The 27,970-nt window shown below is 40.8% G+C and overlaps 1 long non-coding RNA gene across 1 annotated transcript; it reads right to left on the bottom strand.

Moving 5' to 3' along the window:
• Nucleotides 1–2,087: 2,087 nt before the first annotated feature.
• On the bottom strand, nucleotides 2,088–2,987 carry LOC134287786 (uncharacterized). The gene is made up of 3 exons (XR_009997545.1): nucleotides 2,754–2,987; nucleotides 2,532–2,711; nucleotides 2,088–2,246 (listed from the first exon to the last, which is right to left on the bottom strand). It is a non-coding gene; the product is annotated as an uncharacterized LOC134287786 (long non-coding RNA).
• Nucleotides 2,988–27,970: the final 24,983 nt, after the last annotated feature.

Here is a 27,970-nt window from a genome sequence, read left to right as displayed (position 1 = left end):
AAACATAATGTCAACACAGATAGGAAGAAGACAAAAATAACAAAGTGGAGAAAAAGAAGACCGTCTTCGCGAGTCTCGTCTCAGGTCACAAACATTTTCTTCTTCATGAATTACTCTGGCTCTGGATCTTGACACATTGTGAACTGTTATTTTGAGCCACAACGTCATGGATGTTTTATGATAAATTTTGAATATGGGCATAAGCATGTGACGCCCGAGCCTTCCCAATAAACGTATAAGTTAAAACATTTTCGAGTGTATGAAAAGTAAAGCCATCGTATCATTATTTTTAGCTTGTTGCGGAGGGCCCTGAATTTCAATAATTGTAGGCGTCATATCATCAGGGGAGTAAGTTGACTGTCAACTGGGAACCAATTGCGCCTACCCTCTATTCTGTTTTAGAACCAGTAGGAAGACGTAACTCCCAAAAAAGAAAATGTCGCTTTCCGTTTACAAAATTGATTCTTATACCGTTTTATCATGCTAAAAGCAAGTCAGTAAGTGATTCAAACATAAAAGATGTTATATTCAACATAATAGATTGAAAAAAAATCATTCTGGAAAAAAAATCAGTGATCTGTTTGCACTATTATGAAACATTAGCCTCTACTCTCGTTTGTTTTGTTGATGTTTTGTTTGGAGCGCGGAAATCGGCTAAAAATTTAAAACTCCCTGGGTGAATATTTTGCTTAAATGTGAGGGTAATTTAACACTATGACTCAAGTAATTTCGATTATTATCAAAAACACTGATCATAAGCATCAAAATGGAGAAAAAATCACTTATGTTTATGCTACTGTTGATGTTTATAAACAATTAAGCAAAAGATGTTTACAAATTAGAACCAACATTAGACCAATAGATTGGGTGCGCGTCAAGGGTAGGATCTTACACCCCTGCATATCATAGCAAATATCCAACGGCAATCGAATCGCATTTTTTGTGTAGCCTTTCGTGCGTTATTTCCGAAGAATCGCATTTTCTTATGATACATATAATCTACGAAGCGATTACCCGTGATTGAATTCTTACTGGATTTACCTGTTCAATTAAGGACAGACTTGTTAGAATCCCAAAATGGCCGCCACAATGGCCGGCTTTGACACCTACTCACGATTTCGAGGGCACAAATCTCTTCGTAAACAAAACCAGCGCACCTGAGCTTTTTATTTTAAGCTTATTACAAGTGAGCAAGAACAGAATAATAAAATGCACTGTTGTTTGAAACTTTCTTCGTGAGATTTGTGCGTTTGAAGTTCTGATGCACTGTTGAAGCGGGATTTTATGACGTTTGTCCTTAATGTTATTGTTATATGCCGGTTCAATCACGTGAGGTAACCAAACAGAAAAATGTACCACTTTTATGTTTTTTTTACTTGTTACCTATATCTGCAGTAAACTTGTCTATATGTTAAGGGGTAGATAATAGATGTACGAAAACTACTTTCCACAAATGTTTCATTCTGTTTTTGGTCCTACAACTATTTGGTACCCATCACTTAATAGTTTCTGATTGGGCACGTATGATTTGTTAACGTGGGGTATTGCGATATATTTGTTCGCTCTAAATTACCTTTAAGGGCAGAAATCATTGTTTGGAATTCTGAAAACAGTTCCTAAGAACTGTTGCGAAAACTATATGAAGGTCCCATTACACAAACATTTGGTCAAACAAGCCCAACAAATTGACCAACACAACATGAATCATGGAAATCTTGGATGAATGTCGGACTACAATGGAAAATGTTTGGCATTAAGACTAACATTGTAATAGTACCTTGCGATTTCTAACATTAGTTTTTAGCTGCTTGTTGGTATTGAACTGGTGTCAAAGTATTTCGCTGGCACATGAGAGGGCATACCAATTTCCCACAGTTAGTACGATTAAATGATTGTTGTTGTTCATCAGTACCCACTGGAGCAGAGCCTATTTTTTAGTATAGTGTTCTATGAGCAGGGGTGGAAAAATAGTGAAAAACGCAGCATAAATCTACACGTGAACAGTAGCGGCCCGTAAATTTATTTATTTATTTATTCAATTCTTGTAACTTAAGGCTCTGCCTTTTTCAATGTTACATTGTGGGTATAATAGATAATTCTTGAAAAATTCTTAATAATTACCGTTCTCTTTTACTGATATCAACAAAAAAAATACTATTGTAAATATGATCTAAGTTCATCTCGAAAGTGTGTGGTTGCCTCAATTGATTTTATATTATTTGGAAGACTATTAAAGCTCACAACACCTCTTAGGGCCCATATAGCCGAGGCGGTAAACGCACGGGTATTCAGCATGACCATGCTGAGGGTGACGGGTTCGATTCCCGGTCGGTCCAGGATCTTTTCGTAAAGGAAATTTCCTTGACTTCCTTGGGCATAGAGTATCTTCGTGCCTGCCACACGATATACACATGCAAAATGGTCATTGGCAGAGGAAGCTCTCAGTTAAAAACTGTGGAAGTGCTCATAGAACACTAAGCTGAGAAGCAGGCTTTGTCCCAGTGAGGACGTTACGCCAAGAAGAGGAGGACCTCTTACAAAGAATGACTGGCTATAATACGAAGAACTATGGTTAGGAATCCGGAAATTTCGCGTACGTGTACCTCTAAATGGTGTCAGTTTAGAAAAGAGGAAATCCGGAGTTTTTGTTTTAATGATTTTGAAAAGAGTCATACAGGACCTGAACTTGTAAAACTTGATAACAGGACAACCTAAGAGGGTTGATTGATTTGTCTTTATTAGAGAGACTTAACCTAAGAGGGAAGCCTGTAGATGAGAAACGTGGGAAAATCGGGAGAGATTGTAAACATATCTGACGCAAGCATTCAGAGCTACCCGTAATCTGTCTAGAGAACCAATTGTTGCATTCGTGTAAATAAAGTCTCCATACGTAAAATGAGGCACCAATAAGGTCTTGAAAAGGCGCTTCTTGGTTTCTATATCCAAGTGCCTCGTTGTAATGTTCAACCGCTTAAGAGAATAGTAAATCTTCGAACATTGAGAGTTAATATGTCCATCCCATTCTAGATTACTTTTGAAGACGACTCCCAAATTCACGATCTACAAATTGAACCTGAACTCCATCAAATACCAAAGCAGGAATATTTGGAGGACATATGAGTCTACTTAAAAGCATTGCTTTCGTTTTTTGTGGATTTACTGGGAGTGAATTTTTCCGAGACCACTGCGTGATTTTGTTCAAATCGTGGTTTATTTTGTTGGCCATACTGCGAATATCAATTTCTCCGTTTGAACAAAGATAAACTTGTACGTCATCCGCGAATAGATGAACCGAGCAGAAATCAAGGACAGCGGGGAGATCATTAATGAAAAGCGAAAAAAGAAGCGGGCCAAGAACAGATCCTTGGGGAACGCCGGACCTGATGGGCTGAAACGAGGACATTATACCGTTGGCTAAAACCACCTGAGATCTATTACACAGATAATTTTTAATAAGGTTTGCAGCTGAACTACTGAATCGAAAGATCGAGCTAAGTTTGTTAACAAGTTTCCTGTGGACAACACTATCGAAGGCTTTAGTAAAGTCAATCAAAAGTAAAAGCGCAACTCCATTTCCATCCACAGTACGAGCAACATCATCGTGAACTCTCATGAGTGCAGAATCAGTACTATGGCGCTTTCTGAACCCTGATTGGAAAGGGCTAAGAAAATTCATCCTGTCAATGAATTCGGATATCTGATCTCTTATCAAACTTTCAAAAACTTTAGATGTAGAACTGAGCAAACTTATAGGCCTTAGATTCGTAATAGCATCACTACCAAGCTTCTTTGGCAATGGAACGATTTTAGCACATTTCCAATCAGCAGGAAATTTTTCTGTGCTGATAATTCTGTTGAAAAGGTGTTCATAAAAAGGAATAGCATATGGTATGATAATTTTGAGAAATCTTAATGGAATATTGTCTAAGCCAATGGCATTTGATTTAATTGAAAAAATTGCATTGATTATTTCGTAACCATGTACTGCTCTGAATTCGAAACCAGGTGAAACTCCACGAACGCACGGTCCATCATCTTCATCAAGCGAAAAATTTGAACAAAAATAATTGTTAATAGCTTCCGGCGAATGCACACTAATCTCTGACACTGCTTGTTTATCAGACACACCCAAACTTCTTACGTTGTTCCATAACTGCTTCGACGGTAGATTAAGGTTGATTTTATTCCTATCATATTCACATTTAGCTTTCGATACTAGAAAATTGACACGATTCCTCAAGCGATGGTATTGAGCTTTGTGCTGACTACATTTAGTTCGCTTCCAATTTCGATAAGCTAGGTCTCTTTCTATCATGGCCTTTTCAATATGTCCACTAAACCATGGATTTTTCCTAGATTTCCTAAACTTTAACGGGAAGAACCGGTCGTGAAGATCAACTAATCGGGAATTAAGTACATGTAGTTAAACATCGGGATCATTAATTTGTAAAAAATCGTCCCAGTCGGGTGATAGAAAATGAGTTCGAAGCATGTCGCTGCCAAAGTTGTAGTAGTCTCTGAACCAGTAACCATCCTCATGATATTCTCGGTCAAAATCCAGTGACGCAAAAATAAGGTTGTGATTCGAAATCCCTGGCATGGATACTTGATTGAAACGCAATACTAGAGTAGGAGAGTTTGAAATCAGGAAGTCTAATAATGAACAACCATTGTTAAAAAAGAACGTTGGCTCCGAATTCACGACTGCAAATGACATATTGCACAAGACATCATTAAAGGCCATTGCTCTACGTGTCGGTTTCCGAGGATCAGTGTTGAAATCTCCAATGAAAAAAGACGAAGTATAGTTCAGCGAGTAGTCTGTGATGTGTTTTGCCAGAATATCGGCACAATTTGTCTCTGGTGGATTATAATAAACGGCTAGCAAAAGACGGTGACTACCTACACCAATTTCCAATACCAAATATTCAGTCTGCGGCATCGATTCAGGACTATCAATTATGGTGAGCTTACTCAGTACACGATAGAAAAGATCACGTCTGATGTATACTCCAATACCACCACCGCGTCTGTTACGGTCGATTCTGACTACAGTGGTTTTTCGGTTTTATCACGATCAAAAAAAATTTTACCGTGATATAAACGAAACCGTGAATTTGGTGAAACGAGAAAAAATGTAATTTTTTCATTCAAAATCGTTCAGCTGTAATATATATGAGTCGTAGTTCACATTTTTTAACAGTTTTGGAGGACTGGGCAATGCAGTATTGATTTCATTGTGATTTCGGAATGTTTTAGAACAAGTGTGATAAAAACGAAACGGAAATCGTGATAAAATCGAATAGAAAAGCGTGAATTCGGGCGAGTAGTGATTAAAACGACTAGTGATAAAACCGAAACGCCACTGTAGTCTGAACCCATTTATAGGGTAATTGTTCCCATCGTTGCGGTAGTACCTATTGTTGCGGTAATGGCAATTGAGCACTTTTTCGACTGAAATGTTACCAAAAGGTATTTTTAATAGATGTATGGTGCTTAAATTATGAGATTGCACCATTTGTTTGCTTAAGATTTGCCCAAAAACCTATTTTAAAAAAATATTTTCATAAATGTGTTTGCTGCTGTGTTCCTATTGTTGCGGTAGTGTTCCTAATGTTGCGGTATCCCATATGATTTCAATGGGATACCGCAACAATAGGAACAAAATACCGCAACATTAGGAACACATACCGCAACATTAGGAACACAATGATCTTTCAGATAAAAACGAATCAAATGCTCATAACAACATCAAAGTGGCAATATTTCGTTATTTTCCCGTAGATTAAGGATGGATTTTATTATTTTCAATTCAATCCATGTAAAAAGTTTGCTTGGGGCGATACAATTGTGGTTTAAACATGAACCCAGCGCTTAACTCCTCCATGATCGGATCAATTACCCTACATATCATTTGATCGCTAACAGAGTTGTCCAACCACGTCTCGGTCATGCAGATTACATCAACGCTACTACCTTCAAAAGTCTTTCGTAACTCTTCAAATTTGCTAAACTTACGAGCACACAAACTCTGCACATTGATGTGACAGATATTCAATTTCCTTTTAATCAAAGCAGAGTTCATTACAGCGCGAGGAATAAGAAGATCATTAGAGGAGTTGTGAACGTCATTAGGTGTGTAATCCATTTTCAAAATTTTCGACCACCACTTCGAAGATGAGAGATATATTGTTGATGACTAAGACAGTAAAAGAGAACATACAACTTAAACTAACCATAATATCGATTACATGAAATGCTTCCTGCCAAATCTACACAAAAGAACCAGCATAAAAAAGAAAAACCTCATACCCAACAATTAGGAATTTCGAGATGTCAATTGCTGAAGACTGTGTATTGCTACTAGATCCCTAGACTCATCAAATCTTACAAAAACGACTCTATTACGCGTTGTAACACTCTGCAGATGGCCTAGCTTCTTTTGCTTAATAGCTTCAGCTCGAACGATTCTTGCCTGGTTTGTCAAATTTTCATTGATGTAGATTCGATTATCGCTGTCGAATCCCACGTTACGTAGACACAGAGAACGCCTGTTGAGATACCTGCGATAAAATTCATTACGGGCAAGTCGATGAGTAAACTCACACAATATCGGGACGATCGCACCGCGAGCAATAGGTTGTCGGGCCAACCGCTTCAATTCTACGAGTGGTAAGTTGGTCTCAGAATAATCGAGACAGAGAGAGATATTGTGGAAAATATTGGACAAGTTCTCGTTACTCTGAAAAGGGACTCCCGAGATAATAAGCTCATCGCGCTTCTCCGAACGATCCACAGTCTGAACAGTGCGCTCCAAGTCGTGTCGTACGCTACCTACAGCTTCCTCGAGTTTATTGATGCTGATACTAGGGTTTGGGTACTAGTAGTGGACCCCCTAAGCCATCGACATTTACTGCTGCGGGTTTTTAGCTATGTTACGTCAATGGATTGTTCCAAAGTGGAATTTTATGACAAGTTTCATGTTCCCTCTTTATGTTAAGATCGTCAAACATACAACAATAATAAATTATTCCAGTGAAATACGCATTTGAAAATATGCATCGATGTTGCCTATAATGGACCCCACCGGGGTCCACTATAGGATTGTTTACACATAACTCGGCGCCTATAGTGGACCCCCCATTTGATTTCCATGTTATCTGTCACGCTGCCGACGGAGCCTATAGTGGACCCTCCTGAATGTGCCCTATAGTGGACCCTTTTGAGTGTTTACATTCATTAAATAGTTCAAATAATCGATTTTTGTGATCACTGCTGTGGAACAATGTATTTGATGTTCCCCCGGTGGAAGTTGCCTCGAATCAGTTGATTTGGGCATTAATATTTGGGTTTTTGTGTAGGGGGTCCACTATAGGCGCAGGGTCCACTACTAGCACACAACCCCTACACTCCTCTCTGACGCTACTCAACTGACTCTCGACTTCTGCAATACGCTCCACCAGCTCAGTTTTGCTACTCTCAATCTTCTCATTGGTCTTCTCAAACATCCCTTGCATTTTCAACCATAAGTCGTCAAGGTTCGCTACGTTCGCTGATTCCGGTAACCCACGGACATCGTCCTTCACTTTGCCCTGCAACTCGCTGCTGACAGATGAAGCCGAAGAAGCAGAACCCGAACGGGTGAGTGGCTTGGTGACCTTGGCGTTTAACGACATGATGCTAATCCGCAAATTATCAATATGGTCGTTCGATACAGGTAGGAACTATGGCACGAAAATCGTCGATAATTCACAGCAGAAGGCGTTTTTGAAGAAACAATCACTGGTATCTTAGACTTCACCGATTGAACTTTACAGAGACGCCAGAATCGGTATTTAAAACTTTCAAATAGAGCAAGAAATCGGACGACTTGGCAGCAGCACAAAAACTAGCTACTCACTTCTGTAAATCTCAGTACACATACTCGCACTTCTTTACTCGCGAGCAGGCAAAACTTGCCTGTCATTCGTGAAGCAGCCATTTGCAGTTTAGCCCTTTGGATCCGGAGCAGTCATATAAACACCAAATGAAAAATTTGCCTGTAGAATCGATTGCGTAGCACTGAATACCCAAGAAACAAGTATTGTTTTAAGAGATGTGTCTCAAAGCAGCGTTGTTAAACTATAAGTTGAATTATATTTGATTCAGTTAGAATTAAACTTCTATCTATTCAACTACAATCGGTCGTGACATTGATGTTTAGGAGTGATACACAAATTATGTCACGCAAAAATCGACCTTTTTCAAAAAAAGTTTCATAAATGTTGTTTAAATGTCACTGTTTCAGAATTAACTCAATATATTTATTTTGTTCAACTTTCAACAAAAATCGCCCTTTAAACCTTTAACTACACTTTTCAATTATATTATAATGAACAGTTTAGAAAACAACTAACATTCTTAGCGAGATTTAAACTCGGGACCAGTCAATTTATAGTCATCTGCATCTGCTCTGCTCCAATCACGATTACATAAATCAGAAGCTTTTGAGCGGTATATAAATATTTAATACCTGAATCGAATATGTTACCGTACACGTGTTGGTTAAACATTGCTTAATAATGGTTATTCAACTAATTGTCTATGTCAGCAATGTACCGTCAAGGCGCCATTCACCGTGTGCCTTCGAATATTTTTTCATTATTTCCATATTATGATTGAATAATATGACAATTTCCCTTCAATTTCACCAATACAACACTAATGTATTGTTACCATGTCAAAACGCTCATTAGAAACATTTAAAAGTATCATTTTGACACTAAAGTGTGTTTACATGAAGCGGGTTTCTGCTCGTTCACTGCATTCATAGTGAAAAAACGAAAACTGCGCTAAGGTGATTTAAGCGATAAACTAAATGTAGTAACGTTTTTATTCCACCAAGAAGCAACTAAATTCACATATCAGGTATGTATTTTGCATTACCGAAGTAAGTTTAACAAGAAAGTACGATTACTCGTACTTTTTTTTTAATTGAAACAAAAAGGCACGGTAAATGGGTACCCTAAAAATCAATGGTCTTCATTCGCCGTGCCCCATATTGTCCTATGTATATCTAGAAAAAATCGAAAATTTGAACATTCGCTTTTCTAATAAAATCTTGCAAGTTATTACGTGAAATAAATTGTAACCGTTTGGTTACAGATTGTTGATTTTTGTTTTGAATTTTATGTTGTGTGTCGGACCCTTCACGTTTCTTGTGTAAAAACAGCAGATATACCACAGAAGTGAAAGGGTCAAGTACCGCTGTAAATGTGTTGTCTCGCTACCAAAGATTGAATATGGGACAGCAAATTGGACTTCGAGCGAAATAGCATATCAAATGATGGTTGATAAGAATGACGGGAAGGGAGAAAATTGGGATTTGAACGGCCATTGCCCAAAACTGGCGAATAATTTAACAGGCGTCCGTGTGCTAAGACGTGTGATTTTCACGGTGCAGTGATATTCGGTTTGAGAACCAAGTCCCCCCCCCCCCCCCTTGACGTGGTCAAGTGGATACCCGGGAAGAATCCTGCTCAGGTAATAAATGACATCCTGCACGGTTCTTGAAGAACAGTTTTATATTTAACACTTCGTCCAATAGGACCTCTTTTGTTGGACCTTTTAATAGGTTCCACCGTCCAGCACACGGGTCGGCCCGCGAAGCCGTAAGGCTTCCGCGCCTAACTCGTAAAGGAGTTACGCCGTCCGCAATAGGACGATATCTCGGGCATAGGCCCTAACAGTAAAGGAGATTACCCCTCTCGGCCGTCCAAAGTGGCCATGCCACGGTCGGTTGATTGCGTCCACGAGGGAAGACGCCTGTGATCCCCCCCAGCAACGCCCGCTGGCCCCGTCGGCCGAGTACCGGTCCCGCTCGCCTTGCCATCCGGCGAGAATTCCGGCCGCACAGCTCGACAGGAGTCGCTGTGTCGGCCACCGAACCCACCATCAAGCAGCAGCGGTATGTACCGGTACCACCGAGCATGGATAGGTTACACTTAACAAATTAACACTCAAATTATACACAGAACAACACGCACACGCCACAATTAGGGATTTTAATAAATATGTAAGTAACGTGAAAGTTTCGTGTTGTTAGTTTTTGTATTCCACGAAAGCCCTTGATTACCCAGTAGCTAGCCGACCCTGGGATTGCCGGAGAGTCTCTTGTGTCCTGAGTCGGCCCGGCACTGTTATATTGACGATTCGTTTCAAAATTTAAACGAAGGGGCCCATATAGCCGAGGCGGTAAACGCACGGGTATTCAGCATGACCATGCTGAGGGTGACGGGTTCGATTCCCGGTCGGTCCAGGATCTTTTCGTAAAGGAAATTTCTTTGACTTCCTTGCGCATAGAGTATCTTCGTGCCTGCCACACGATATACACATGCAAAATGGTCATTGGCAGATGAAGCTCTCAGTTAATAACTGTGAAAGTGCTCTTAGAACACTAAGCTGAGAAGCAGGCTTTGTCCCAGTGAGGACGTTACGCCAAGAAGAGAGAGAGAAATTTAAACGAAGAAAATTCCCTTGGCTGGGTTGTTTTAATCATTTTTAAACAAAGTAGAATGAAATTTCTCATACACGGTGAATGGTGACCTACCACGGAATTAGGCGACCCTACTACCCTTTACTAATTGTACTATATCACCAAATTTTGGGAAAAATTTTCTACTTCTGTGGATATTGCTTTAATTTTAACCTATAATGAAGGCAATTAAAAGCGGCACCAACAATGTTTCTAAGACTGGTGTAAAATGACAGCCCTTATTTGCCCTGAATCCTCTTAGATCCACGGTGAATGGTGCCTTGACTGTATCATGTTAGGGTGATCCATGAAATTCAGTTTTCTTGCAATAACTTATAATCCATTCGTTTCTCGTAAAAACTTTGTTCCGAGCACTTTTAGAACTATCAATGACGCATATTTTTTCCGAAGAGCTCAATGGTCTATCTCTCATAGTTAAAAGATATTGGCTTTCTTCTTCAAAAAATCACTTTATTTCAAAAAGTCATATCTCAAAAAGGAGCAAATGGATTTTCAATCGCCGAATTGCATTGAAAAGATCGTACTCTGTTCTATTGATGGTGAAAAAAATGTGAGTACCTTTTTTGTTTGAAGCTTTTTATTGAATTTTAAAAATACGGTTTTTTACATTGAAAATCAGTTGTAACTATTAAAATGTATGAGATACAAGGTTGGCGTCTTCGACAATATTGTGAGTTTTTGGATGCTCTAAAAGTGCTCAGAACAAAGTATAGCGAAAAAATCAACGCATAAAATTATATTGAATTAAAACGGATTTTCATATGTAAAACAAAATATTTCAAGAAAATTCATATCGTTTTTGTTAGATAGATTGAAGTAACCATGTCGAAAAAGTTTAAACTTATTTATATTCTACATTTCGTCAATAGACTCAACTTAAACAGTGATTTTTAGCTAACTTCCGTCAATTAAATTTTAATTTTATCTCTTTAATTCATGGATATCTAAAATGTAATTCACTGGTAAATATTTTTTTTTTTTTTTATCTGTATTAACGAGATTTTTAGCCCTGGGCTAGTTCATCTCGGCCTGGTAAATATTGATGTTAACATAAAAGCCTATCAAAGATATATAATTCGCGATATCTTACCAACATTGTGCATTAATGCTGATGACAGTATAAATAAATATTGGTTCTAAAATGAAATTGATGACCATTTATCAAGCTACTTTGATCTATCTAGCATAGAAGAGTTAAATTTGCTTGAATTGTTTCGTTTTCCATATGAAAATCCGTTTTTATTCAATATAATTTTATGCGTTGATTTTTTTTTTGCTATACTTTGTTCTGAGCACTTTCAGAGCATCCAAAAACTCACAATATTGTCGAAGACGCCAACTTTGCATCTCATCGATTTTAAGAATTACAACTGATTTTCTATGTAAAAAAACCTTATTTTTAAAATTCAATCAAAAGCTGAATTTCATTGATCACCCTAACATGATTTTTTTTTTAAATATAAGTTAGGAACCATAAGAGATAGAATAATGGTTTCTTAGGCAAACTTGCTCCAAATAAATTCTTTTACAACTTTGTAGAACATTTTGTAAGCGTACATAAAACTATTAAAAAGCAGATGTTTGGATCAGCTAAACTAGAGGGACCACCCTAATTTCACAATAATGAGAAAAAAAGGTCGGAAAATACGAAGAAACTTTTCCAAAGACATCATGTATCTAAAACTTATGGTTTAGGCACAAACATTTTTGTCTTCGTAAATACGGCTCTGGACCCATGGTCCACTGCACGAATTTATGCTGGCCTGCTTACTCTCACACGAAAATTGACGTTTGAGCGGTGTCGACACCTCTCAAACGTCAAATTTTCTGTGCGAGTAAGCAGGCCAGAATAAATTCGTGCAGTGGACCATTGTGCAGTGTAATGGTACCTTGCGATTTCTATGTAAAATAGCAATAATGATGACTAACATTAGTTTTTAGCTGTTTGTTGGTATTGAACTGGTGTCAAAGTATTTCGCTGGTACATGAGAGGGCATACCAATTTCCCACAGTTAGTACGGTTAAATGATTGTTGTTGTTCATCAGTACCCACTGGAGCAGAGCCTATTTTTACCCTTCTTACACCCATAAGAAGGGTATAAATATCGCTCGAAAAACCGACTTTCGATCCGAGGCCCGGAGGGCCGAGTCTCATATACCAATGAACTCAGCTCGACGAACTGAGCAAATGTCTGTATGTGTGTGTGTGTGTGTGTGTGTGTGTGTGTGTGTGTGTGTGTGTGTGTGTGTGTGTGTGTGTGTGTGTGTGTGTGTGTGTGTGTGTGTGTGTGTGTGTGTGTGTGTGTGTGTGTGTGTGTATGTGTGTGTGTGTGTGTGTGTGTGTGTGTGTGTGTGTATGTGTGTGTGTGTGTGTGTGTGTGTGTGTGTGTGTGTGTGTGTATGTGCGTTACAAAAAAAAGTCACGCACGTTTCTCAGCCGTCCGTCAACCGATTTGAGTTCTCTTGGAAGCAAATGAAAGCTACTACATCCTAGTAGAACGCTATTGAATTTTTTTTCGATTGGACGTTTGGTTACCGAGATATCTCTCGAAGAGTACTTATGAGTCATACATCTAAACTTTTTAATATTTTTGACCAAGTGTATCATAATAAATATTTCGGCCATTTGTCAATCGATTTGGGTTCTCTTGGCACCAAATGAAAGCTACAGCATCCTAGTAGATCGCCCAGAAATTTTATTTCGATTGGACATTTGGTTACCGAGATATCTTTCGAAGAGTGCTTTAAAGTAATATAGGTTAGCTTTTTGAGAGATTTTTGACATTTAGCATATTGATGAATATCTCAGCCGTCTGTCAACCGATTTGAGTTCTCTTGGCAGCAAATGAAAGCTACAACATCGTAGTAGAACGCTCTGAAATTTTATTTCGATTGGACATTTGGTTACCGAGATATCTTTCGAAGAGTACTTAGGAGTTATACAACTAAACTTTTTGAGATTTTTAACAAAGTGTATCATACTAAATATCTCAGCCGTGTGTCAATCGATTTGGGTTCTCTTGGCACCAAATGAAAGCTACAACATCCTAGTAGATTGCTCAGAAATTTTATTAGGATTGGACATTTGGTTACAGAGATATCTTTCGAAGTGTACTTAGGATTTATTCAACTAAACTTTTTGAGATTTTTGACCAAGTGTATCATAATAAATATCTCAACCGTCTGTCAACCGATTTCGGTTCTCCTACCAAATGAAAGCTATAACATCCTAGTAGAACCCTATACAATTTTATTAGGAGTGGACATTTGGTTTTCGAGATATCTTTCAAATAGTACTTGGGAGTAATACAGGTTAACCTTTTGAGAGATTTTTGACCAAGTGTATCATAATAAATATCTCAGCCGTCTAACAACCGATTTGGGTTCTCTTAGCACCAACTGAAAGCTACAGTATGCTTGTGAAAGGCTCTGAAATTTTTTTTGGATTGGACATTTGGTTACTGAGATATCTTTCGAAGAGTGTTTCAATAAATTCCTTTTTTATTATGATATTCGTTTGTTATCTTGCATGAGCTTTTGACCAGTCTATGGGAAATTATTGTTCAATCAATAATGCTGACCTCATATAAAGTGTATACTAGCAGGTTATTGTTTTCAATAGAATTATAAATAACAAATTACAAATAAACAAGAATTCTTTAAAAACTAACAATATGTTAAACGAAAGCTTTGAATTTATATATTGTGGGAAAAATGCAAGAACTGGACAGCCAAAATAACTAGCTAATCCCAAAACTGATTAGCATAGTAGATAATTCATTTTTGTCCTTTTCACACCATAATCATGAATACCAAGTACTTCGGAGCTAATTTATTCGACTTATTAAGAGATATTAGACACAGTGTATCTCGCTGATTTGCTTATCCATTTGTTAATCGATTCAAGATCTTTTGGCAGTTAACAAAAGATACAATATTCCAGAATATGTAAACTATTTTAAAAAAATTTCATTCAAGATTCTAGAAGGTGTCTGGCATTTCTGGTAGTTTAGTCCATGGTCCATGATGCTATTTTGGAAACCAATTCACTAGATGCCAAATCGACAATATTTTCTAGAACTTTTGGTCCATCACACACAATAAATATGTTAAATACAGATTATAGGAATTTCTCGGCTCTGGCAGTCTGAGTGGGTAGCAAAAGGCTGTTTTGCTCCTACATCCGACGTTTCGGTTATATTTATTTAACCTTCTTCAGGGAATCTAAAATATTTGCAAAAACAATTTCCTAATTTACAACCCTATTTTCGAACATTTTTCCCATAGTGCTACTTACAGGAGTTAGCTTTTTTGTTAAGTTGTGTGAAGCTCTACATTTGTTTGTCCTGTAAATATCATGGCGGCCACTTTTGCTATGGCTATGAGGGTACGAACAAGGGATTAACATTTATGAATTATAAAATATTGTGCAAAAAATCTTACTGCATAGGTGTCAAATAGCTTGAGCGGCACTGTAGTTTGCTGGTGCTTTTATAGCAGCACTTTTTTCAAAGCTCGTTTTAGTTGCTTTTGAAGCTAATCGCGCTACCTGTGTTTTATCGACACCCTCGATCTTGGATCGGGAACTTATACTGGTAAGAGTGTGATTGTGTGTGGGGGGGAATTATTGCTATTGCGTTTTCTTCATGTGGTGGTGTTATCCGTATTTGATGTGTTATTGTGTATGTTTACAATGTTTGTGTTTTTGTTTTGCATTCTGTTTAATACATGGAATATGCCTGCATATACTGAGCTAAGGTTTGCGGTGTCTGTTCTGTGATTAATACAATTCGTGTTACTAGTGATATGACACATTTCTAAAAATGGTAATGTGTGTGTTTTGTTGGTTCTGTCTAATATTTTTGTTTTTCTGTAGAATCCACAGTCGTAAAATCACACGTTTATGTTAAATACAAATAATACAACAATAGTTTTAATAAGTGTAAGAAGGGTTCTGTTCACCATAGGTGGATTAAATAGGGTTTTAGTATAGTGTTCTATGAGCAGGGGTGGAAAAATAGTGAAAAACGCAGCATAAATCTACACGTGAACAGTAGCGGCCCGTAAATACTCGCACTTCTTTACTCGCGAGCAGGCAAAATTTGCCTGTCATTCGTGAGGCAGCCATTTGCAATTTAGCCGGCTGCGGATCCGGAGCGGTCATATAAACACCAAATGAAAAATTTGCCTGTAGAATCGATTGAGTAGCACTGAATACCCAAGAAACAAATATTGTTTTAAGAGATGTGTCCCAAAGCAGCGTTGTTAAACTATATGTTGAATTATATTTGATTCAGTTAGAATAAAACTTCTATCTATTCAACTACAATCGGTCGTGACATTTATGTTTAGGAGTGATACACAAATTATGTCACGCAAAAATCGACCTTTGTCAACACAACCCCCGGCCCCCTCCCCCTTATGCCACACTTTTTGTATGTGACCACGCCAATTTTTGTGTGGGTCGTCACGTTATGCAAACAACCTCTTCCCTAAAAACGTAAAGTAATTAGTGCATTGCCCCTTATTCAACGATCATACCTCGGTTGTGTAATTGATGCTTTAACCATTAGCTATTTATCATCACATTATAAACTCTTTTTTAACGTTTCTTAAACAAAGTTCCATGATACTTTGTTGTTAAATCGTCAAAAGTCATTAAAAACGTTGCCACGGAATTTAAGTTGGGCTCGTTATAACGAGTTTTCTTCATCAATTGTTCCACCATTACGCATTCAAAACATGATGTATAATATGCTTCCTGTAACACTGATTTTCATTTCTTATAATAGATTCGCTTGAACAAAGATTTTCAAAAAAAAAGTTTCATAGGGTAATTCGCTAATTGTTGAACACTACCCAAATGTTGAACAGTTTCTGAATATTTTATTACAAATCTTACTTAAGTAATTTTCATCCAACGTAAACGTATGATGTAGATGCATATACATGTGGGTCACGATATTGCTCTAATTAAGTTACATAATTATACATATTTTATGTCAAAACAATTGATTGAAAATTTAGTACCGCTGATGACACGAAAACTGCACAATTCCTAAGATTAATTTTAAGAAATTGCTGCTACGAAATAAGCTTTGCGGGCAAATAGTCCACAAATACCAAAGGAACACCATAGTTACAAGAACTGGAAGGATGTCCTTAACAGTTTAACATTGTTTAAAATCACAATTTCATTGTGATTTAATTTGAAAACATATTTTTCTTATCACACTATCATTATGCATCCATGATCCAATTGTTGAACACTGGCATAACCTACTATGTTAGCATGATTGCTAGATTTTTTTTCACTTTACCTAACCGTGCATTTCATGGGCGTTCCAGGGATGTTCTAGAGGTGTTCCAGTGGGCTTCAGAAAGATTCCAGTACTTTTCAATGGGTTTCAAGGGCATTCCAGAGCTGTTCAAGAGGAATTCAGAGTGTTAAGGGGTCCCAGGGGTATTTCAAGGCGTTCCAGGAGGTTCAGGAGCACCCCACAGGTTTTCAAGGCATTTCAGGGTAGTCCACGAGTGTTCTTGGGGGTTGAGTGAGCCCATGGGGTTCCAGAAGTGTTTCAGGGGCTTTTAAAGTCATACTTGTTTTCTGTCGTTTCCGCTTCTAATCAAACCTTTTCAGCCATTTTTGCATCTAGTCATGTTTAAAACGATTTCAGTCCACTAGAGCTCTCTTCAAATGAGCGATTCCTTGTCATTTAAATGAATTGTCACTAGCTCGGACTAGCTGGGAACAAAACACGAAAAACCCAGAAAAAAAATCCGCCAGAGTGAAAAAAAATCGGATGTCGGGTCAAAGTCGGGTCAAATTTTATCAAATGTTGGACCACTGTTGGACTCACATCGGATAACTGTTGGGTCTATGTTGAGTTTGGTGGCCAAAATAAAAACAGGTGAATGATAGGTTGATGTCGGGTTACACGTCATCAATTACGAACGAAGCTTCAACTGTTCAACAATTGGCGAGAACCGTCCAACATTAGGATGAGCTAGCTTAAGGAAGCGTTCAACATTTGGGTTACAGACTTCCCATACAAATGTTCTATTTTCTCTTAGAAAATGGAATTTAAGGGAATACAAAATCAATGGGCAGTGTAAGGGATGAGTAGATCTAGACGTTCACTGGATATTTTTCGACTAAAGTGGAATTATGCACGGAAAAACAAACGAAAACCAAAATGCCAGTACTAACCGTTCAACAATTGGCGAATTACCCTAAATGTTGTTTAAATGTCACTGTTCCAGAATTAACTAAATATATTTATTTTGTTCAACTTTCAACAAAAATCGCCCTTTAAACCTATAACTACACATTTCAATTATATTATAATGAACAGTTTAGAAAACAACTAACATTCTTAGCGAGATTCAAACTCGGGACCAGTCAATTTATAGTCATCCGCATCTGCTCTGCTCCAATCACGATTACATAAATCAGAATCTTTTGAGCGGTATATAAATATTTAATACCTGAATCGAATACGTTACCGTACACGTGTTGGTTAAACATTGCTTAATAATGTTTATTCAACTAATTGTCTATGTCAGCAATGTAGTTGATTAAAACTTGAATAATCGCTATCGCAATGTTGTTTGATCACATCAGTCGTACTGAAGCCTATTAGTAGCTGGACAATCTCTTTATCAGCCGATCGTGGTATTCTGCTGTGAGATTGATGCTTCTTCGGTCAAATTTTCAAATATCCAAACAAGTAAGTGGTTTTTCGATTTGTGCCCTTCCCGATTCATGTGTAGAATTAGCATAAGTTAAAATACACAGTAATAAAATATTTGAAAAAAACCTTCCTGATTCGTGATGGGAGGTGGTAAATTACGTTACGCGAGTGTTAATTTCTGCGGCAGCAACATGGTTGATTCTGACTACTTACTTACAACTTTCAGTCCTGGGCACCCACGGTGGTGCAGAAGGCCGAATTGAAAGATGTACATCCTGGGCGATTGCCAGCCATCGCCTTGACCTGTGGCCAGGTCAAATTTCTGTCGACTTGCTTGATTTCGTTATTGTCCTGCTGGGTTCCAGTCTAACGCTTGCTTGCAGATTGCGTTTCCGCCCCTGCGTAGAGTGTGGCCGACCCTTCTCCACTTTCGCTCCCGAATTTCTGTCGCTATTTGCTTTTGATGACATCGACGATCACCGAGAAAATTTTCTACTCAGTGACTGAGTTGGCCTTACTCAGAAATCGAAAAATCCTTTGTATTCTTACTCAGTTTCCGTTAAAAGTGGGACAACCCATTGGCAATGGGTTGTCCCACTTTTAGCTGAAACTGAGTAAGAATACAAAGGATTTTTCGATTTCTGAGTAAGGCCAACTCAGTCACTGAGTAGAAATTTTTCTCTGTGATGGAGCTACACGTTGGAGATCCAATTGTGAGGCCACCATGCACGAATTGTATACCGCAGGCATCTATTGATGAAGGCCTGCAGCCGTTGAGTGTTCTCCACTGATACACACCATGTTTCACTGGCGTATAGCAGCACAGATTTCACGTTCGAGTTAAAAATTCGGATTTTGGTTCGTCGACTGATCTGGTTGTTTTTCCATACATTTCTTAAACTTGCAAAAGCAGCCCTCGCCTTCTTGATCCGTGCACCTATGTCGATCTTGGTGCCGCCATCGGCCGCCATTTGGCTACCAAGATATTGGATGCTTTCAACATTCTCCACTGATTGCCCAGCTGGAAGGGTTGACCGTGTTTACATCCAACGATTTGGCCTTGTTGACGTTGATGGTAAGACCTGCCGTTGAGGAGCGATTGGCAAGATCATCAAGCTTGCTCTACATATCAGAGCGCCGTTGAGCTTGGAGAGCAACGTCATCAGCCAGTTCGAAGTCATTTAGGTGCTCCATAGTAATGGGTTGCCACAGCAACCCATTACTATGGAGGTTCACGGTCAATCCCACCTACCAGGATCTCGTCGATTACGATGAGGAACAGTAGCGGTGATAGTATACATCCTTGCCTCACTACAGCAACGACCCGGATGGGATTGGACAAAACACCGTTGTGCAGTACTCTGCACGGAAATGCTCTGTAACTGTGCTTCAATGAGGCCGATGATTTTCTCAGGGACACCTTGCGCCTGAGGGCTTCCCACATGTTTCCATGATTGAGACGGTCGAAAGCTTTTTCTTAATCAATGAATACCAGGTAGAGAGACTATTGGAATTCATTGATTTGCTCCAGAATGATACGAAGCGTGACAATATGGTCCACACAGGATTGTCCGGCACGGAATCCTGCTTGCTGCCATCGGAGAGTTGCGTCAATCTTCTCCTGTATCCGGTTAAGGATCACTTTGCGAAGGACTTTGAGAACGATACACAGCAACATGATGCCCCGCCAATTATCGCATACAGTCAGGTCACCCTTTTTGGGTACCTTTACTAAGACGCCTTGCATCCAGTCGGCTGGAAATGTCGCGGTTTTCCATATGTTGCAGAATAATTGATGCAACAGTTATGCAGATACTACGGGGTCAGCTTTGAACATCTCAGCTGTTATGCGATTGACCCCCGGGACTGTTCGATTTCATGCTACGAATGGTTGTTTCTATCTTCTGCAATGATGAAGCTCCGGTGTTGACACGGGTAATGCTTCGAACCCTTGGCGGATCATGCTGAGGTGTTGGTGGCATGGCCGATACTTGAAAAGGTTTCCAATATGCTCGAACCAGCGTTTCAGCTGTCCAGACGTGTCTTTCACGGGCATCGTAGCATTCATCTTAGTTCCACTAAGGCGACGTGAGACACCGTTGAGGAGACGAATGTCTTCCGGTATTTGCGGCTTTCTCGCATCCGTCGGCTAAGGAGTTCGCCCATGCTCTTTTGTCCCGCCTACATGAGCGTTTCTCTTCCTTCTCGACAGCCGACTAGTGCTGACGAGCTACGGCTTTGGCTCCTCGTGTTTTCGCTCGCTCTATCGCGGCTTTAGTGTGCCTTCGATCCTCTATCTTCCTCCAAGTATCATCTGAGATCCACTGCTTTCTCGGGGTACGTAGCTCACCCAAATTATTCTCGCCAGTGACGATGAAGGCGTTCTTAATGGCGTTCCATTGATGTTCTACGTTTCCACCTTCCGGAATATCTGCAGCATGGTTCTCTAGGTCCTCTACGAAGGACCTTTTCACCGCAGCGTCTTCCAATCGGCATGTGTTGAAGTGTTGAACCATCGCCCGATATTCTCCTTCTGTCCAAGTTACAAGAATATTAAACAAAATATTAGGGGATTTCACTTAACAGCGTAAACCGCTTACACTAAAACCCCAATTTACGCTCACTTCTTTTGCGCCAAACTCAATTTGCGCCCCCCGATTTACGCACTAATTCCCAAATAACGCTCCCCCCATTTACGCACTAATTCCCAAATAGCGCTCCCCCAATTTACGCTCCTTAGGCGTAAATTGGGGTTTTAGGTATTCGGGAACAAGTAACATGTGATACATATGATACATAGAGGGTTAGAGTAGAGGGTAGGGTAGATGATTAGGGTAGAGGGTAATGTTAGATGGTAGGGTAGAAGGTAGGGTAGAGGGTAGGGTAAAAGGCAAGGTAGAGGGTAGTGCAGAAGGTAGGATAGAGGGTTGGGTAGAGGATTAAGGTAGAGGGTTGGGTAGAGGGTGGGTAGAAGGTATGGTGAAAAGTTATGTTAGAGGGTAGGGTAGAAGTAGAAGGTAGGGTAGAGGGTAGGGCAAAAGGTAGGGTAGAGGGTAGGGTAGAAGTAGAAGGTAGGGTAGAGGGTAGGGCAAAAGGTAGTGTAGAGGGTAGGGTAGAGGGTTAGGATAGAAGATAGGATATAAGGTAGGGTAGAGGGTACGGTAGAGAGGGTAGAGTAAAAGAAAAGAGGGTAGGGTAAAAGGTAGGCTAGAGGGTTAGGGTAGAAGGTAGGGTAGAAGTTAGGGTAGAGGGTAGAAAGAAGGTAGGGTAGAGGGTAGGGTTGATGATTAGCGTAGAAGGTAGGGTAGAGGCTTATTGTAGAGGATAGAGTAGAAAATAGGATAGAGGGTTTGAGTAGAGGGTAGGGTAGAGGGGAGAGTAGAGGATAGGATGGAGGGTTAGGGAAGGATGACATGAGATGAAAGATGAGAGATGCGAGATGAGAGATGAGAGATGAGAGATGAGAGATGAGAGATGAGAGATGAGAGATGAGAGATGAGAGATGAGAGATGAGAGATGAGAGATGAGAGATGAGAGATGAGAGATGAGAGATGAGAGATGAGAGATGAGAGATGAGAGATGAGAGATGAGAGATGAGAGATGAGAGATGAGAGATGAGAGATGAGAGATGAGAGATGAGAGATGAGAGATGAGAGATGAGAGATGAGAGATGAGAGATGAGAGATGAGAGATGAGAGATGAGAGATGAGAGATGAGAGATGAGAGATGAGAGATGAGAGATGAGAGATGAGAGATGAGAGATGAGAGATGAGAGATGAGAGATGAGAGATGAGAGATGAGAGATGAGAGATGAGAGATGAGAGATGAGAGATGAGAGATGAGAGATGAGAGATGAGAGATGAGAGATGAGAGATGAGAGATGAGAGATGAGAGATGAGAGATGAGAGATGAGAGATGAGAGATGAGAGATGAGAGATGAGAGATGAGAGATGAGAGATGAGAGATGAGAGATGAGAGATGAGAGATGAGAGATGAGAGATGAGAGATGAGAGATGAGAGATGAGAGATGAGAGATGAGAGATGAGAGATGAGTGATGAGTGATGAGAGATGAGAGATGAGAGATGAGAGATGAGATGAGAGATGAGATGAGAGATTAGATGAGAGATGAGAGATGAGAGATGAGATACAGTGGTTCTCAAGCTGGGGTCACGGGCCATGCTATTTTCGCAAGAACCTTATGGCCGAGGAGAAAGAGTGATTATGCATCTCAAGGGGTATTTATTACAATGCTCTGGTGTTGTAAATATCAAAGGTTTTCAAGCTGGAGTTACGGGCCATGCGAATTCCTCAAGAATCATAAAGGCGATGAGAAAATGAAATCGGCTGTTCAAATTATGCATCTCAAGCAGCATTATACAATAGGGTTCCGGGTCATTTTGCCGAATGCCGTTTGGTCAAACTCCATTTGGCCGAAAAGGTCGTTTGGCCGAATGCCGTTTGGCAGAAAAATGCATGATGAAATAAAGTGACCATGGCATTGTTTCCCGTTTCAGTATATCTCTAAAGAACAGCCCATAATTCAAAGAACGAAAAAGCTTTGATATAATATCGGTAGTTTCAACGCCAACTAATCAATGAAAATCAATACTAGAAAGAATAGCCTATGATTGAAAGAAGGAAATACTTCTGATGGTCATATTGGCAGTTAGAATGTCAAAAACTTCCTCTGAATTCTTTTGATCATGATTCGGCCAGACGGCATTCGGAAAAACGACCGTATCGACCAGATGGCATTTGGCCAAACGACATTTGGCCAAACGAACTTAAACTTAAACTTTGCTCTTCTTCCTAGCACTTTCGGTTCATGAGATATTCACGTGGCCCGTGACCATAGATTGGAAAGCAATCTATATTAGGGATCTTGATCCTTAAGATGATCAATCCCTAAAACATTTGCTCTTCTACCTAGCACTTTCGGTTCTTGAGATATTCACGTGGCCCGTGACCATAGATTGGAAACCACTGATTTTTCAACATATCCATATTAGAGATACTGATTCTTGAGATAACCAATCCGTAACACATTTACTCTTCTTCCTAGCACTTTCATTTCTTGAGATATTCACGTGGCCCGTGACCATAGATTGGAAACCACTGATTTTTCAACATATCTTTATCAGAGATACTGATCCTTGAGATGATCAATCCGAAAAACATTTGCTCTTCTTCCTAGCACTTCCGCTTCTTGAGATATTCACGTGGCCCGTGACCATAGATTGGAAACCACTGATTTTTCAATTTATCTATATCAGAGTTACTGATCCTTGAGATGATCAATCCGTAAAACGTTTGCTCTTCTTCCTAGCACTTTCGGTTCTTGAGATATTCACGTGGACCGTGACCATAGATTGGAAACCACGGATTTTTCAACATGTCTATATCAGAGATACTGATCCTTAAGATGATCAATCCGTAAAACGTTTGCTCTTCTTCCTAGCACTTTCGGTTCTTGAGATATTCACGTGGCCCGTGACCATAGGTTGGAAACCACTGATTGTTGCAATACAGGTACATTGTGATAAGTACATACTCCCTGAAGTGCAGAATGCGAAAAACTATTTCACTTTATCCTCACACCTTTGATTCTTGAGAAATTCGCTTGGCCCGTGACCGTAGGTTGGGAACCACTGAAATTAGCAAACCTGCTAAATTATTAATTGTAATTGAATAACTTATAACCTTTTCATAGGTTAGGAACTTTGTGATTTCGATCTTCACAAACTAATTATAAAACTGAAAAAAAAAACACTCCCCCGATTTACGCACTAATTCCCAAATAGCGCTCCCCCCAAGTTACGCTCCCCCAATTTACGCTCCCCCCGTTTTGAGCGTAAATTGGGGTTTTAGTGTATTACAGTTTATTCTGATTTAACGTCATGATCACCAAGGAAACCTTTGATAATGTCATTTGCAATTTCATGAACTTACCTTACCAATCAGGCTAAGACCGGGGTGGCCTCTGCTGTACATAGTAGCCTCCTCCATTCCACTCGGCCCATGGCAGTTTGTCTCCAGTTCCGCACTCTGCGTAGGGTCCGCAGATTGTCCTCCACTTGGTCGACCCACCTAGCTCGCTGCGCTCCACGTCTTCTTGTACCGGTCGGATGACTCTCGAGAACCATTTTAGTCGGGTTGCTATCCGACATCCTGATAAGGTGCCCCGCCCACCGTAGCCTCCCGATTTTCGCGGTATGGACGATGGTTGGTTCTCTTAGCAGCTGATGCAGCTCGTGGTTCATTCGCCTTATCCAGGTCCCGTCTTCCATCTGCATTCCGCCGTAGATGGTACGCAACACCTTCCATTCGAAAACTCCAAGGGCGCGTTGGTCCTCTGCACGTAAGGTCCATGTTTCGTGCCCATAGAGGACGACCGGTCTAATCAGCGATTTGTAGATAGTTAACTTCGTGTTACGGCGAACTTTATTCGATCGAAGAGTTTTGCGGAGTCCAAAGTAAGCACGATTTCCTGCCACAATGTGCCTCTGAATTTCTCTGCTGGTGTCGTTATCGGCGGTCACCAGTGAGCCCAAGTACACGAATTCTTCAACCGCCTCGATTTCATCACCGTCGATATAAATTTGGGGTGGCGGGCGCGGTGATTCCTCCCTGGAGCCCTTTGCAATCATGCACTTCGTCTTCGACACATTAATGACTAATCCGATTCGCCTGGCTTCACTCTTTAGTCGGATGTGCGTTTCCGCCATCGTCTCAAATTTACGAGCAATAATATCAATATCATCAGCGAAACCAAGCAGCTGAACGGACTTCGTACCACTCGTGTTAATCCCCGCTCTCCTTATTACACCTTCTAACGCAATGTTGAACAGCAAGCACGAAAGACCATCACCTTGCCGTAACCCTCTGCGAGATTCGAAGGGACTCGAGAGTGTCCCTGATACTCGAACTACGCACATCACTCGATTCATCGTCGCCTTGATCAACCGTATCAGTTTATCCGGGAATCCGTATTCGTGCATAATCTGCCATAGCTGTTCTCGATCGATTGTATCATACGCCGATTTGAAATCGATGAACAAGTGATGTGTGGGCACGTTGTATTCGCGGCATTTCTGCAACACCTGGCGGATGGCGAACATCTGATCCGTTGTAGCGCGTTCACCCATAAATCCAGCCTGGTATTGCCCCACGAACTCTCTTGCAATCGGTGATAGACGGCGGCATAAAATTTGGGAGAGTACCTTGTAGGCAGCGCTCAGTAGTGTGATCGCGCGGTAGTTCCCGCAATCCAACTTGTCGCCCTTTTTGTAGATGGGACACACGATACCTTTCATCCACTCCTTCGGTAATATTTCCGCCTCCCAAATCTTGGTAATGACCCAGTGTAGTGCTCTCACTAGTGCTTCTCCATCGTATTTTAGAAGCTCGTTTGGTAGTTGATCTGCTCCAGCGGCTTTGTTGTTTTCAACCGGCTAACATCCTCCTCAATCTCTTGGAGGTCAGGGGCCGGAAGTCTTTCGTCCTGTGCACATACTCCTAAATCTGTTACCACGTCACCTTCGCTACTTGCAACGTCGCCATTGAGGTGCTCATCGTAATGCTGCCGCCACCTGTCGACCACCTCACGATCGCTCGTGAGAATATTCCCGTGATTATCTCGGCACATGTCGGCTTGTGGCACGAAGCCTCTGCGCGAGCGGTTCAGTTTCTCGTAGAACTTTCGTGTGTCCTTAGCGCGGTACAGCTCTTCCATCGCTTCGCGATCTCGTTCTTCCTGCTGGCGCTTCTTCATCCGGAAGACTGAGTTCCGCCTGTTCCGCGCCTGTTTGTAACGTGCCTCATTCGCTCTCGTACGGTGTTGCAGCATTCTCGCCCATGCTGCATTCTTCTCGTGTTTCAACTGTTCACATTCGCCGTCGTACCAGTCGTTTCTGTGATTCGGAGTCACGAAGCCTAGTGCTGTAGCCGAGGTACTACCTATGGCGGATCGGATGTCCCTCCAGCCATCTTCAAGTGTAGCTGCGCCAAGCTGCTCTTCCGTTGGTAGGGCCACTGCTAACTGCTGCGCGTAGTCTTGAGCCACTTCTACGTTACGCAGCTGCTTGATGTTGAGCCGCGGCGTTCGACTTCGACGCGTGGTGATAACTGTCGAAAGTTTTGAGCGCATGCATACAGCGACTAAGTAGTGATCCGAATCTATATTCGCACTGCGGTATGTGCGGACGTTGGTTATATCCGAGAAGAATTTACCGTCGATTAGAACGTGGTCGATATGATTTTCTGTTTGATGGTCGGGTGATCTCCAAGTGGCTTTGTGGATATCTTTGCGGGGGAAAAAGGTGCTTCGGACTACCATACCACGGGAGGCTGCAAAGTTTACGCATCGCTGGCCGTTCTCATTCGATACGGCGTGCAGGCTGTTTCGCCCGATTAAAGGTCTGTACATTTCCTCCCTTCAGTCGTATTTTCTCCTATGTTATTCGCAATGGGGATTTTTACGGGTGGCTTATTGGGCCTACGCCAACACTCCTGTCTCGCCGGAGGGCCATCGTGCCAGTTCTGTTTAACGTCCCAACCAACACTAGGACGACCACGCTGATGGGGATGGATCTAGCTGGGCGTGGTGCAGCGTTTCTTACTCAGCCGCTGGATGCCAGAACAGACGCTGTTTGAGCCGCACCTCCTTGGTGAACAGACGCTCGGATCGTACCTCCTCAATCTAGCTGAAGTCAGAAGGACAACAGTGCCCAGGCTGCACTACCAGCTAAGCACACAACTCTTAGCTGGCGGTCTTTGTCATCGCATGACCCGTGGAAGCATGCGGTGGAACTTGTGAGGATCAGAGCTATGTTAGACGCTCTCCTTATCGACTCACCGTATTGCAGCCCATTTCATGAAACATTTCAAATAACAGAAAATCATGGCTTACGCAGCAATTTAAACTGTTTAGTGAGTCCCCTTATTACTAAAAATGGAAATTGACCGAAGGAATGACTCACACTTTCCAGAACTGTACCAATAAATTAATGCTGCCGCTGCCAATTAAATTGCGAAAAATCTCAGACTCCCTGCAACAGGTACGTTTGAAAACTATAGCACAGAAAAATGTCCACCAAAGTAAGGACAACGAATAAATGCAGAATCACCAAACCCAAATCCAGCTGAAAGTGGTTGATGCACTAATTAAAATTCCACTCTGCGCATTGCGAAGCAACCAACGACCACGGCAAACGAACCTGCCTACTTGGATAGAGTACGATCCTCGCGCTGCTTCGCGCTCACACGGTCATTTGCATAAATCAATAGAGATCGCCGCGAAGAAGAGCGCTTGAAAGTTTGCAAACTTTCGCGCAAATTCTTACCGATGATGGGATGGGACCCTCTTCTTCTGCCGGCCCGCGATGCCGAGTGAACCGAAAAAGTCGCTCCCGAAGCGGAATTATAATTTCAACACTTTTATTGCTTTATGGGTCCATATTTTATTTCAATTTATTTGTCTCTCGGGCGAATCTCAATCACGGGCTGCTTGGGCTTGTTCGGCTCCCCCCAGTCAGTGGACAATAAAGAGTCTGATTGTCTATCCCCGCTTCGCTGTTTAGCCGATTGTGTTCATGTCTTTATTCCTCCTCCTTATGGCTAGTTTCCACCTGGTAAGTACTGTGTAAAAGGATAGGACAAGTAATGGTGAAGTAAAACTTTTGCAATCAAAATTACTTTAGCGTTCGCAGTTGATAAGTAATTCGCAGCCAAAAAGATTTGCCA

This window comes from Aedes albopictus, chromosome 1 (genome assembly GCF_035046485.1).
Source record: "Aedes albopictus strain Foshan chromosome 1, AalbF5, whole genome shotgun sequence".
Classification (NCBI taxonomy): domain Eukaryota; kingdom Metazoa; phylum Arthropoda; class Insecta; order Diptera; family Culicidae; genus Aedes; species Aedes albopictus.
This window is presented reverse-complemented; position numbering and strand designations above follow the sequence as displayed.